The sequence below is a fragment of the Phoenix dactylifera genome, chromosome 4 (assembly GCF_051530095.1).
Source record: "Phoenix dactylifera cultivar Ajwa chromosome 4, Ajwa_hap1_PhDact_Kaust_v1.1, whole genome shotgun sequence".
Lineage (NCBI taxonomy): Eukaryota > Viridiplantae > Streptophyta > Magnoliopsida > Arecales > Arecaceae > Phoenix > Phoenix dactylifera.
Window position 1 is genome coordinate 21,841,345 of NC_143193.1, and position 15,180 is coordinate 21,856,524.

A 15,180-nucleotide genomic window follows, 5' to 3' on the forward strand; every position below is an offset into this window, starting at 1 on the left:
AACAATGTTGTCGCCAACCGTGGCCACTGCCATGCCGGCGACGATGGCCGGTCTCGGTGAAGAGACCAAGAGAAGGGTGGATGAGAGAGAAGGGTTCTTCCCTTCCCTTCTCCCTTCACGGATGGGAGTACATCCCCCATCCTCCACCTCTTTGGTCCAAGGGCAACAGCAATGGTGGCTGTGCCCTCACCTTCCCCACCCTCGGCCACCACTGGCCGAACCATCGCCGGCTGTCTCTGCTGTAGTCGCCGGCGATGGTGGCCTTCCAAAAGAAAGAGAGAAGAAGAGATCTCCTCTTCTTCTTCTTCCCTCCAAGAACTGGTATGATTTCCTTCCCCCCCATCCACCATCATCGACAGAAGGCCACCATGATGGTGGCTCGGCCTCCACCCGACGGCAGCCACGATGGTCCACGACTCACCGTCGTCGCCGGCCGGCGGCCAACCGACGAGAGGAAGGAAAAAAGGAGATGGGATCACGAGGAAGAATACCTCGGTCCACCACTCCCCATCCCCAACTAAACCCTAGAAATCCCTCACCAATCCCCTCACAGTCCCGATCAACCCCATCTGCCATGAATCCCGACCATCCGGCAGCCAGCGGCGGCAAAATCCAGAAGAGAGAGGCCGAAACAGGGGTACCCTATTTCGGATCCCTCTCCGACGATTTCACCGGCCAAAACCCAATCCAACATAGCCCTAACCCTAGCAAAGGAAGCACAAGGGGCGAGCCATGCATACCTCGGTCCGATGGGGATGTTCCGGCGACCTTTCCGACGAGAAATTGGAGGGGATAAACCTTGAGCAAACTCGGATCTACACGCACGGATCCAAGACCTCTTCACCCGATTTGTGTGGATCTTCTTGAAGTGAGGAGAGGCTTTATGGCTTCCTCCATCACCGGTCGGCTCTTGGAATCGCCCCTCCCCGGTGCTCAAACTCCCCCCCGGCGAGTCGGCTCCACTCCGCGTTTCAGCCCCCTTCCACGATCGTGCCTAGGGCACGATCGTAAATGAGGATGGGCCCGGCTTCTTCGGGCCGGCCCATCAATTCTCTTTTTTTTTTTTTCCTGGGTTCTCACAATATGTTTCTATTTAATTTCTATTGACCCATTGACATCCGAACAAGTGATTTGTAGCAACATAAATTTGAGGCAATATAGTTGATTCCTTCTCTAATACTATAATTTCCAATAATGCATCATACAATTGAAACTAAGATCAGTACATGTCAAGTTGGATGATATCCATGTCGATCAGTTTAAATTCGATAAATCCTAACCAAACTGAATCTTAAAATTAGTTGGTCTTTACCAACCCAAAGCAGATCTGTATGACAACACTAATACATAAGCATTATAAATCATCAAGAAATGGATAGTCACCTTATCTGCGACCAACTTAGTCACTCTGTCCCAAAATTTTCTAGTTGAATTCTCACTTACACTTTTAATCCTCTTACCTATTAAAAGAAAAGTACATGAATTTCAAATGATATATTTATTATAAGATCAACTTGGCTACCAAGTTTACCATTGTTGTGAATTAAAAGATGTTTAAATAGAATAAAGATCCCTTTACTCCACTAGTACCGCTTTAACTTTCAAATACTCAAAAAACAGTCCATCAAATTGAGATTTGGAAAAGTAAATAAAATTACTTTTTCTACTTATTAGGAAATAAAATACTCAATCTTTCATGATAGAGTAATTTAACGCAAAGTAGAGGAGGTAATAAATTAATAGAACATTAACTTCTACAATCAAATATATCTTTAGGTTCTGTTCGCTTGCAGGTTGAAGAATTGTTAATTAGAGTAAAAGGTAATCAATTAATGTACTCTGAGTTAAGTTTTCTAAAAAATGATTGATGATAACATAGCCTCCATCTAGGGGTAGTGTAGTTTATTCTCGAGTAAAATGAATTACGAGTGGTGTACTTAACTCGTTTATTAAATATTAATTTATTCCGCAACCAAATGCTGTTTAATGTTTTCACTAATCCGTTATTAAATATGCAAAGCAGGTTGTCGGTTTAGATTACCAGCAATCCACCGTGTTTTGCATTTTTTATCCATAGCAAAATTCTACCATGAGTATCTGAGAAACAAGGGACAGCCACCATTGTAGTGCTGAAGCTAAATACAAAGCACTGAACAGTTAATAGATCTCCCAATCCTTCTAATCCTGCGGAAGACGGGATCCCCCCCCCCCCCCCCCCCCCCCCCCCCCGGTGAGAGCAATAGTATGGCAGTTGTTTTATTTAGTTGCACAGCAATTGTAACTACAAACTCTAAAACAAAGCTACCATATAAATTGCAGAATTACGGCTGTATATTTTGGTTATTTAAATTTTTTATAGCCTTTGAGGGAACAATTTATTGGGCACAAAACAAACTAGGAGCCTCTAAGACTGTTACGGTTGGCTTCAAAATATCATAACGGCCTTTACTGCGGCCATGTGATGTACACCAGTCTTTCGGCACCTTCTGATAATCTGAGGACGACACATGCCGTTTAACAGTTAGAAACTGTTGCACCACATACGTGGTAGGGAACGGAGACAGACCGGTCTGCACTTACTCAGATTGCAGGTATGGATATTGCCTAAAAGTCACGTGCACGCTTGGCCCAAAAACTTCCTACTGAACGTCTCCTCACCTATAAGGATAGGGTAGAAACACGTCAATAAGCCTAGGCGACGAATTATTCGTCTGCAGGCATTTATATGAGGAAAGAAAGAAGGCGAGACGCCTGAAGGGATCCATGTGAGGTGGGGACGGTGGCGGTAACTTGGGAGGGTGACAACCACTGCCTCTTTCCGTAAGCGACTATATATTTTGTCGTGTTCTACAAAGAAGGCATGATGGGGAGGTTCAAAGGTGATGGAAAGAACTCAAACTCAACTTGGAATCCTCTCAGCCAATTGCTATCGTTCCCTTACCGCTCCTTATCTTATCCGTTTGCGTACGCGCGCTCTCTCTCTCTCCGTTGCGGGTCACTGCTAAAGTGGATGTCCACATCAATATGAAATCTATTTTTTTTATTTATCAAAAAAAATGTGTATGAATCAACACAAGCAGGACAAGCAGAAAGAGAAAAGCAGACAAAGGTATGGATTATTTAATGCCTTCAGATCACGGAAATCACGGCATGTCAGAGCAAAGGTGCCCATGTTTTAGCTGGCTATCTTTTTTGAATAGCATAAATGAGAATTTAACTGAAGTTTTTCTTCCTTTTCTCCATTTTTTATCGAAAGAAAATGGATCCAAGGTTGTTTCCGTAAACAACACGTCAAGTTAAAATAGCTAGAATTCCAAATTAGCCAGCATACACGACAATTTGTCATTGAAAATTGTCCGAAGTTCCCACGGCGTTCCGTCCCCTCCAAGGCCTAAAATTTATAGAAGAGAACCTATAAATATATATTACTGTCTACATTGTCCGTGATTCAAGCAATTTATGCTGTGGAGTCGATTGATCAGAATGCTATCAGCTATGCGGGTCACACCTGTACTATTAGCGCAGGTAATAACTTACATAAAGAACCATACAATTTGTACAGCACCCATTAGTACTTGTTAATGGCCCTCTTCTCCAACAAACTGACGTCTTTTCCATAATCTAACGTCTATCCACCCTGAGACTGGAAAGCACTTGATAATGATAGGTTAGAGTTTGACTATATTCTTTGGGAGGATGATGTATGATAGAATGTTTGTCCATCAACATGCCCGTCCGTGTATATATGACAACTTATTGCATTATCGAATGACACTAGATTATCTATTTTTGGCCCTCACAAACTGCTTCATCCCTTTCTTGTAGAAATTTACGAAATTCTGTTTATTTTCAGGGTTGCAACGGAGCCAAACAAGACCTTTAATTCAGCTGTATCAAATACCAACTCAGTTTGTATCTGCTCTTGATTATAAATTTTCAAGCGCATTTCCTAATTAAACAATCTTGAATAAGCCCAATCTCATGCCATCCTCGAGATTCAAATTATTTTTTGCGCACCCAGAATAGCTGGTCATGCTTGGCTTGTGCACAGCCCAAGCCATCATATGAGGCTTGAGCTCGACATATATCCTAGATAAGGTAGAACAAGCCTGTTACCGAGCCAAAGCCTAAACTTATCAAGCTTATCTACTCTTGCAACATTATAGAAGATTCAGATTCAGATCATAAAAGAATAAAAAAAAGGAATGTATTATATGATGTAAAATGAACAGCAACACCAAGTGCCATTCTTTGTATTCAGAGTCTCGAGGCAAGCGCTTTCTTGACCTACAGTCATCCCACTAAAATCCTGCCAGTGGATCTGAGAAAGCGACGAAGCCCAGAGTCCCGGAAGGAGCACATGCACTAAACTTTGCCGACATGCCACAGTGTTCTGCGTTTTTCTAGCTACACCTGTGTGGCTAGGGTTACTCTAGATTTTTACTACTAATACGTATAGGGTCAAAATTTTCTGAAGTTTCTTACATACATGGATGATGAGAGCCGGAAGGTTAAGATGCTTTCCATCCATTTCGTGCTGCCAGGGAAGAACAGGAGGCACTTGGTTAGTCTAAGCCATCGCATCATATAGAAGGTTCAAGTTGCTCTCTTTTGAATTATTGGGCATGACGTTTGCTAGTAGTTTCCCTTTATTTTTTTTGGTTAGGCTAATATTTTCCCTTTCAAGTTTGCCTAGTGATCCCTCTTTCCTAAGCCTAACCGGCCTATATAAAGGGGAGGAGGGATCACAGGGTTGTTTCAGTGAAGAGACCGCAAAATCATCAAGACCCATGGGAGAAGAGAGAGAGTACAGCCTTCAGCTCTCAGTGCAGTCTGAGGTGGAGGGGGCTGTACCCTCTCTCTTCTCCTCTTGGTCATTTGATGGAAACTTTCAGCAAGTCCACTTGTTCATGACATGGCAGGTTTAGTAGTTCAGCACCTAAAAGACCGTTGAGAGCTCATCACTGAACATAACACTCATCCATTTGGCAGCGGTGGTAAGGTGTAACTTATCTCTAAAATATATTATTCCTATGCACTTCATTTCAGCAATATAAAATTTTGGTCCAGATTTAATCAAATAATAGTTTCTTTATGTGCTGAATTGGTGGGTATTACATTGAATGTGTAGCATGAAATCCGGCCATAACTCATAAAATCTGAACTGTTGATTTGTAATTTTTTTTCAAACGTACATACATCACATATGTGAAGAACTTGGCAGAGTAGATGAGTAGATCAGAAAAGGATGAGGGCACCATCCTAGATATGCTAATAAATGGATGAACTATTCACAAATAAGTAAAATATCTTAAGAATGCAAGAGTTGGAGGATATACAAAGACACAAGCCACTCAAAGACAGCTCTAAGCAAGGTTCTTCTATACCATGTAATTGACTTTTGTTTTTTTGATGATTGGAACTCTTGGTGCATTTCTTTAGTGACTAGTGTCTTTTGCAAATAAAAAATAAATAACTTGCTTCATGTGGTTGGAGTTGCAAAGCTATGGAAAATATCTACAAAGGATTCTCTAATATCTTTTGCAAAATATTTTTTAGAAAAAGTTCTACTAGAGGATCTACCACTGGTCGACCGCATCCGATGGAAATGAAGTTCAATGCATAGTCTAGGGATTCAATTACGGTAGAGAATCCTTTCTAATTTCTTTTGATTTTATAAACTTGAAAGCTTGTATTTAACTTTTGCAAAATCTTAGTTTCACTTCTTTGGATTCATTTTTGGATTTTTTATTGTCTATTTAAATTAAATAGAAATGGGGTCAATTATCATCTCTTCTTTCAAAAAAGATAGAAAGCAAATATGGGGTATTTAATATGATTCCTTTGTATTCCTCTTTTCTTCACGATTCTCATGTAAAAAAAAAAAGGTTTAAGGTATTTTCTGAAGAAAGTTCTAATATTTTATCTACTAGTCATTTTCTCCTTTTAAATTTTCTTTTTTATACCAAACAGTTTAAAGAGAAGATTCTCCATGCCCGTGCTTTTTATTATTGGATCAAACAAGTAGTCCATAACATGGTGCCTCTTAATGATAATTATTTAAAAATTTTGTTAAGCCATTAGAAACTTATTCTCAATATTTAGTACATAAATTAAAATTCAAGAAAAACAGTTGATTGAATTTTGATGGCAATGATATACCATTACACCAAATGATCTCCTATTTCTTGTGCTTGGAACATATCATGTTAAACTACTCATAAGAACCATATTCCAACTTTCTCTACAAATATCAAACAATAGGTTCCATTGAATAAATAGAGATCCAGATCCAAAAATAATAAAGCTTTAGAATAGAAATGAGTGATCAAATGGAATAAAGCCAATTGATAAGAATACATACCTGGAGCTAACATAATACAACCTAACTAATACATTATAGAATAGGCTTGGAATGCCAAAATCTATTATTGATTTAGTTTTTAGTATTCGTATTAATTTTTTAAATAAGTTTCCCTTCTAACAATTAATTAAAAATATATTTATTAAACATCTTAGAATTTTCATTACAAACATTAACTTCCAATTTTCCTTACATTTTAGATCAACCATGAATTTCATATAAGCAAAATCCAAGTATTGTTATGGAATTAAATTGATAGAAATTATATATGATCGGTTAAACAACTCTAAACTCAATATTGGTAAGCTTAGTTTTTATTAAAAAACTAACCACTCAGATATTCAATCTACTGGACCAATTCGATTTATATTTTTTCTTTCCACAAATATGCATTACATTTAAGCATGGTTTTACAAGTTAGAACAATGTTTCATTAAAAGTCAAATTATTTTCTAAAATATGTCATTATAGAAAAGAGTAATACAAAAGTAAATGAAATTAGGAAAACAAATAAAAATTTAGATGGATTCATATATATATATATATATATATATATATATATATATTATTTGATTTAGAAACCATATGAGGAGGTTTGATAAAAAATATACTTAAAATAGCTAATTATTATTTTTTTGCTCTTTGATAGTTAAAAGTATTAACTAGTGTTTCTCATTTTAGTTAAAGTTCTATTTGATAAAGTAAAATGAAGAATCATTAAGGAAACAAAATTAGAAAAATTCTTTTCAGTTCAGTTTGGTAACAAATTACCCAAACTATTTCTCATATCATTAGAAATTGTCTAAGCATTTCACTTAATTGTTATAATATAGTTCTCTTTTCTCACTTTTCCAAAATTTTGTTGCAAAGAAGGAAAACAATTCAACTAGCATCTTAAAGAATTTTTACATTTTAGTTTCTCCTACCTTTCTTTTAATATTTTTTCTATGATTGCTATATATTCTAAGAAATCCTTTTTTCTTTTGTTGTAGTATTTTGTAAGAAAAATATTTTCCTTTTTGAAAATCGTATAGGAGAAGAGATTTGGATACTACCATCTTATAGAAATTTTGATGTTGTCCTAATTTTTTATCACCAATATATATCACCATTTTTCATGGCAATTGTTTAAGTTTATACACAATCTCCCTAGCTATTAAGAGAGTTACCAAAAAAAAACACTTGTTCAAAGTAGAAAGGGTTGGACCATGCATTTGAATTAATTGTCATAGTTTTTCTTTACTAGCCATTCTCACAATATCGCGTAAAAGGAAAAGAATTGAACTAGTATCATGAAGATTTAATTTCTCCTACTTTGCTTTTAAAAATTTTATCTTGATTGCCATGCATTCTATAAAAAAAATCCTTTTCTAGTTATGATATATTATAAGAAAAAAAAATTTGTTTTCAAAACCACACAAGAGGAGAGATTTGGCTACTACCACTTTCAACACAATTGTCAAAGTTTATACCCAATTTCTCTTAGCTATTGTAGCAGTTAATTGATTTTCTTTCTTCTTTTAAATATAGTAGGATACTACCAAAAGACACTTCTTTGAAATATAAAGAAAGAATTGCCAATCAATTAAACTAAAATCAATTCAATTATAAATTATTACTCGAACTATATTATGTTTGAAATGGATATAATAGCCATCATAATATTTATCGTTTGAAGTAACTAAGAGCAATTATAGATCTAGACCAAAAATAGATTATATAGAACACTACACAGTCCTCCAAGTATCTAAAATAGAACTTCAAGACAAATCAAACTTATGACTCATGAAAATATCCAAAAATAAAAGACTATTTTGACATTTTATTAACTTATGATTGATATTAATTATAATATTCATTTTTGAAATTTTTGAAGATTATTGTTGACATTTTAATTAGTTATATAAATATTTGTTGACCTCAAAATGCAACTTATATCTGTAAACTTTTAAATCCATCATTTTAAAAAACATGTTATTCAAAAAGGAAAAACCAACATAATTTGTTCTTATTATTTTTATATCCAACATCATCTTTCTTGGCCATGAAAATCAAAGCTCAAATAAGATTTTTTAGGAAATCTTTTAATGCTTAAATTAGAGAATAAAAATCACAAGTCAAATTATTGACGATTGTGTCCAAGTGGTTTCTTAGTATAAGAGACTAAATTAGAATAAAAAATCATAATTGTCTCCAAGCATTTCTTAGGATAGGAGATGACAAACTGGAATGAAAGAAAAAAATATAAAATTTACATAGAAATTATTTATTTATAATTGTATGCTTCCAATATATTTTGTAATGATCTTTTATATATTTCTAATCTTTAGGCATTGGCAATGATTATGCATTAATATTTGGACACATGATATTAATTAGTATTTTTTAAGTAGCAAATTAGTGTCATATTTATTTAGTTTGAACTTTTCATGTGACATATTTGTTGGATGGTACATGATAATTAATATCAATAAATGATGTGTGATGCGTTCGCAAAACTGCTCTTCCAAGTGTAGGAGAATTGCATAAGTAGTATAATTCGGGAGTCCGAGGTCGATTCCTCAGGGAGCAGTCTATATGTTATTAGCATAAATTCAGATGCAATTTCAGATGGTTTCTAGAAATGAAAAATAGAGAATAATAAATAAATAAACTAAGTTTGATTCCTCAAAGAGCGGCCTATGCGTTATTAGCAAAATTTCAGATTGTTTCTTGAAGTTGAGAGAAACTAATAATTAGATTAAGTTCAATAATATAAAGATGGTTAAGGATCCGAAATCCTCCTTGACAATATTACATCCAAGTTATAAACTCTATGGTTTCTGATTTAAAGGTTCAAACGTAGAATAGATCTACTCATGGGGCATATTACTTGAACACATGAATTCAATTTCTAAGCATTCATCATGCCGGTTACGTCTACGACGAATCAAATACTAAAGTAATCCATGTATCAATAGATATAAACCATTAAAGAACTATCTACAACATAAACAAACAAGAAACCAAAACATATCAATTGATGTAAATTGACTAGAACAAAAGTTTATAGTTTACTTCAAGGAAATAACATGTCAAGGGTTCATCCATCACCCTTCACCAAAGTAATCAGCCCTCGATGAAGTTGAGGCTCCTCTTCATACTTTCTTTGTAATGCCGCCTTTCCTCCCTCCGAACGGCGAGTTTCTACAAGTATATACAGGGTTTAGGGACTTAAAATCCTAGGAAACATGGCTTAGACATGCTTGCATGCATTTTTGCAACTTTACCCTCGAGTACCAACGTCAGCATGAAGTTCAGGAGGCTCCCCAGATCGTATCCAATCTCAATTGGACTTCTGTAACTCCCGAAATCATCAAAATACTACAGAAAAGTCCAATCTGTTAGGGCTCATGCTGACAGTTTAGAAAAATCTAACTTTGCAACCTCATAAATTTCTTTCCGAGGTTCCAATTGACCTGATTCTTGATGCATATGAAATCTTAACATATCTACTTCATCTCCACCAAATTTTATTTCATTTGGACTGCAATGGGGCATTCAATCTCCTTAACTCCATTTGGGATGCTGAAGACAGATGGTTGGACTTGTTAGATGTATGCCCTAGAAGCCAATCTGGCTGACACATTATTAATTCTGGAATATAATTTTGTACTTGACTTTATTATTATTAAATAATAAACGGCATCTTTTTCCATTCATATTGTTTATGTGTCTATGAATCGTCCAAAAAATTAATAAGATGATTATGTATATTCTCAAGAGTTGAGAATTTGAGCCATATATCATTGGTGATTAATTTTTAAATGCTCCTGATCGATGGATCATCACGAGGACGGTGATCGATCCGATGAGATCAGTGCACATATTGCTTTCTTTATGGATGGACGAGATTCGAGTCTACGGTGTGGCGACACTGAAGTAATAGTGCAGGTGCTTGTTAGAGAACAAGGGTACTGAGCGTGACCAAGACAAGAAGTCACTTGGATGTCTATCCACTCGTCAGTGACTTGCTTGATGTTGCAGTAGTGTGACTAGTCTGTTGCCCAAGGAGACAACCCAAGAGAGGGGTGAATTGGGTTTTAATTAAATATTGATCAATTAAATATATGATGAGTAATTAACTAAATCTATTGCAAGCGAATTAGTTAGGTTACTAGATGCAGTGAATGAAGAAAGTGAAAGAGACACGATGCAATACAAACACAAAAAATTTATAGTGGTTCGGAGCCAACTCTTGCTCCTACGTCCACTCTCCAAGCTACACTTGAGAGTTCACTATAATTCTTAGGATTACAGCCGGTTGTTTTATAAGCTCACAACCCAACTTGTTGTTTTCACGAGGTCACAATGAACTCGGTCGGTTTTGACAGGCTCACCGACTAGAACCATCCAATTGTTTTTCTGGGTTCACAATCAAATCCAGTTGGTTTTCTTGGATTCACCAACCACAACCTTACACCATTGGTTTTATCTTTGGCTCACCAACAAACTTTACAACTCTTGACTCAATCCCCTGATTGAATCAAGTAAGAAAAAAAAACAAAGTCTAAGAATTCACAAAGAAAGCTTCTAAAAAACAAGTGTGAGAACAGTATAAGCACATTAGAGTTAGAATCCCTCAAACAGATTTTAGATGAGAAAGTGGGGGCTTCTCGATTTCTGAGTCTCCTCTTGAATGTGCCGAATGATGGAGGACAGTAGTAGAGCCTTGAATACGAAGGAAGCACTTTCAGGTTTGAGTTGAATGCACTTCTTCCTTCTTTTTCTTGGATTTACTCAACAGAAGTTCTTGGTGGTTGAAATGCTTTAATGCTTAGATGGAATAGCTCTCTTGTTGTCTACTACTATTCACTCTGGCTATTTAAGTGGTTTCATTCGAAAACTAGCCGTTAGAGAGAGATTTGGAGTCGTTCTGTCCCGTCTGCACATCCTGACAATGTATTGATAAGTGCTTAATAATTTATAATTTAGTTACCTTTCCATAGCACTTATCAATATTTTTAAACTGATAAATACATATTTTACCATGAAATTGAACAAACATTGAAGTAAGTTTAAAATATGGTAATTATTCTCTTAAACTAGATTCTGAACTTGTCTCTCTCTTGTTTGCAATCTTTCATGAAAATTTCATAAAAACATATAAGGAGGAGATTGTGTTGACCCGATTTGGTAACCTGATAGAGTTGTAATCAAACTAAGCTTATAATTAAATGGGTTTTGGTCCTGATTCGATTGAAAGTTATAATTAATTATGTATGGGGCAAAGGTTTGATTAACCCTTTTTATTAGGTCACGGTCCGGTTTTTAGTCTTGTCTGGTCGAGTTCGATCTGAAGCAGCTTAGCAAGAATTAAATTTAAATAACATTGGGCTCGAGAACAAGTTCAAGCAAATCAACGATCATGACCCATCTCAAATCCAAAGCCAATTCCCAACCAATTTCGTACCTACCTTCGTGTAAAATTCATAATTTTAAAATTAAAAAAATAATAATAAAATATCCACAGTAATTTGGAGAAAAATTACTGGAATCACTGTTCATATGAACAGTGTTCCGTGAAAACACTGTTCATATGAACAGTGTTAGGAAAAGAAAAAAAAACTCATTCACTGTTCATCTTCTTCCTCCCCCGATGAACAGCTCACGCGTGCCCACCGACGCCCCCTCCGGCGTCTTCCCGTTGATCCCGCGGCCGCCCACCGTCCGCGGCTCCCTCCCGACGATCCCGCGATCAAATCTGCCGGCGACGAGTCCTCCGTGATTCCAGTCGGCCGCAATTAGCCGCGTGCCCACCGTGCCCGTGCGGTCGACTCTTCCCAGCAGCGAAGATCCAGCCCCTTCGCCATCACAGCCCGCGTCTTCAGCCGAGATCCAGCACCACCGCATCAGCTCCGTGCCAGCCGCATCAACCGCATGCCATCCGCCACCCGTTCCACCTCCCAGCAGTCGGAAATCAGCCAGCCATCCCGAGCTTCACCCGGATTCGTTCCAAGAAGAGATCCCATCGATTCCCAGCTCCAATCCCTGTGATTCAGCCTTCACCGCGATCCCAGCCAACTGCATTCAACGAGACGGTAACCCAGCTCCTTCCGGATCGGCACCCGTTTCGAGCTTCATCCCCATCTTCGCCCGAGATCATGCCATCCTCCCAGCATCACGCCCTCGCGTGCAACAGGAATCAAGCCTCCGCGAGATCATCCTCCCAGCATCACGCCCTCCTTCTCTCTCGGGATCCATCGCTGGTCTTCGGCGAGCTATAAGAAGAGGACGGCAGAGGAGAAGGGGGGGCTCGGTTTAACAGAAAAACAGGGGAGACCCCCTGTTTCAGTGAAGAGAAAAAGAAAACCAAAAAAAAAAGAATAAAAGAAAAGAGAGAGGGTTTGAGGCGGATGGCAAAGGAGTTCTTTAGCCAACCAATGGAGATGACAAGCACCATGAGCAGCTGAGCCTCGGTTTAGGGGTTTGATGAAGCCATAGAGGAGTATTCGTTTCATTTTTATTGATTTGAGTTTGTATTGTAAGAGTGTTGCATGATGAAGAATTTATCAATTGATCTTTATGATTTATCCAATTTATATGAATTATTTGTCTTGCATAAAATATTTTATATAGATTGATCTATTTCATCGAATCCAACACCTGTGGTTTGGAGGAGATATTCATGTGACATCGATTTCATGTTTAATGATTTAATGATCAGATGCATCATGCTAGGTTAGACAGGTCATGCTTATCGTTAGAGTAGATGGTTTGTGCTAGACTTAGATGATTCATGCTGGGAATTAATCATAATTTTCTTTTATGATTGCTTTGGCTTGTAGTCGGAAGCAATCAAGTCTTAAATACAACTCAATCATTGAAAGCGTCACGAATATAAATCTATCGGTGGAATCTAGCCCTAAACACCTCTCTCCATAGATAATTCATACTACTACACCCATATTAATTCTTAGTTTTTATCATTTACTCTAGCTTATCCCCTTTGAAGTAATTATTTAATTAGGAAAAATAACTTGTCTCCAATCCCTGTGGACCGACACCCGTAATCATTGTCCTACAGGATACGTGCTATTGCGTGGTTTATTTTCAAAATTGAAATAACCGATCAATTTTTGGCGCCGTTGCCGGGAATTGCTAGCATAGTTATTTTTCTTACTAAAAAAAAAAATATTTAAAAATTAAAAAAAAAATTTCTTAAAATTTTTTTTTTCTATTATTGTTACTTTTCTTATCTTCTTTTTCTCCCTTACTAATTTTTATTTATTTTTTTATATATTATTTGATCAGGAATCGAGGAAAAAAATCTGGGATGATCAAAAGGAGAACTGCCGGAAAAGAAATGCTGTAGAGGTTTGCAAAAAAATAAAAAATAAAAAATAAATTGCTGGGGAAATTCCGTTTGGTAACCTCTAAACTTTTCTTATTTAAATTAATTATTGGTTTAAAATTTTGTGGTGATTGTTTGATTTTAATTATAGCAAAATTGTGAATGCATGCTTGATACACATACACAAATCAATTTGCACATAGTAAGGGCAATCACCCCAACAAGATAAGAGCCGGATTTCATCACCGGACTCTTGCCCAACTTAGGTGAACTCAATCTCACATAGTGTCATCTTTAATTAAAATCAATTAGACGTTGGCCCCTAGGGACATTCGAGCTCAATAGGACGAAGATCACCGAAGGTTGCACCAATTTCGCTCTGTGGCTTAGTTGATGTCTAGGCAAGCTTTGTCCCTATAAGGGAGACAGTTCATCTGTTCGAGGCAAGTGGGTTTTAAGTGGGACCTTTGCGAACGCATCGTGACCCCTCCACTTACCTGGGAGCTTACCTGGTCAACTCGGTTCATTAGACCGGATTGGAGGCTTAGGTGCCCTCTTCAAACCAGTTAGGAGCTGTCTAGTGATTTTAGGTCAAAGACTAGGATTGATATGCTTTTCTCTTTTATTGCATGCTTGATTGATCGAGTACTAGTGTATGCACGGTAGTCGTTCTAGAGTACAAAACCTATTACCTTTTGACCCTGAAATAGAACGAACCCTTAGGAACATTCGAGCTAAGATCAAAACATTAGGATCATCCCCACCTCTTAAGATGGCTGAAGAACAACCCAAACTCCTGAGGGAGTACTTTACTCCCACTATTTACACTTCCCCATCTTGCATTCGATTACCTGAGGTAGCAGCTGTACAATATGAAATAAAGTCTAGTGTGATCCAAATGCTTCCATCTTTTTATGGGCTCACCAATGAAGATCCATATAAACACCTAGATGAATTCCTTGAGATTTGCACCACTGTCAAGATTCAAAATTTCACTGATGATGCTCTGAAACTTAGATTATTCCCCTTCTCCCTTAAAGATAGAGCTAAGCAATGGCTGAATTCTTTAGAGGCCAATTCGATTCATTCCTGGGGGCAAATGCAACAAGAATTTCTTAAAAAATACTTTCCCATAGGAAGAACGAACCAGTTTAGACGTGCTATCACAAGCTTCTCCCAAATTGAGGAAGAAGAATTTCATGAAACTTGGGAGAGATTTCGGGACCTAATCCGTAAATGCCCACATCATCAAATACCTAAGTGGCAGCTAGTGCAATGCTTCTATGACGGATTGACTGAACGAAACCGTCAGATGATTGATGCGGCATGTGGGGGGACATTCATGCTTCAAAATGAGCATGAAGCATGGAAATTATTTGAAAATCTAAATGAAAACTCCCTCCACCATGCTTCATGTTCTCGTCAAGCACCCCCGAGTTCTCAAAGAAAAGGGACCATTTGTGAAATAAGTCATTCTATGGAC

General features: G+C 37.2%; 1 non-coding gene across 1 annotated transcript; it reads right to left on the reverse strand.

Annotated features, from left to right (window-relative positions):
• Positions 1-14,845: 14,845 nt before the first annotated feature.
• Positions 14,846-14,951, reverse strand: LOC149753727 (small nucleolar RNA R71). The gene has a single exon (XR_016409306.1). It is a non-coding gene; the product is annotated as a small nucleolar RNA R71 (small nucleolar RNA).
• Between the last annotated feature and the right edge of the window lie 229 nt (positions 14,952-15,180).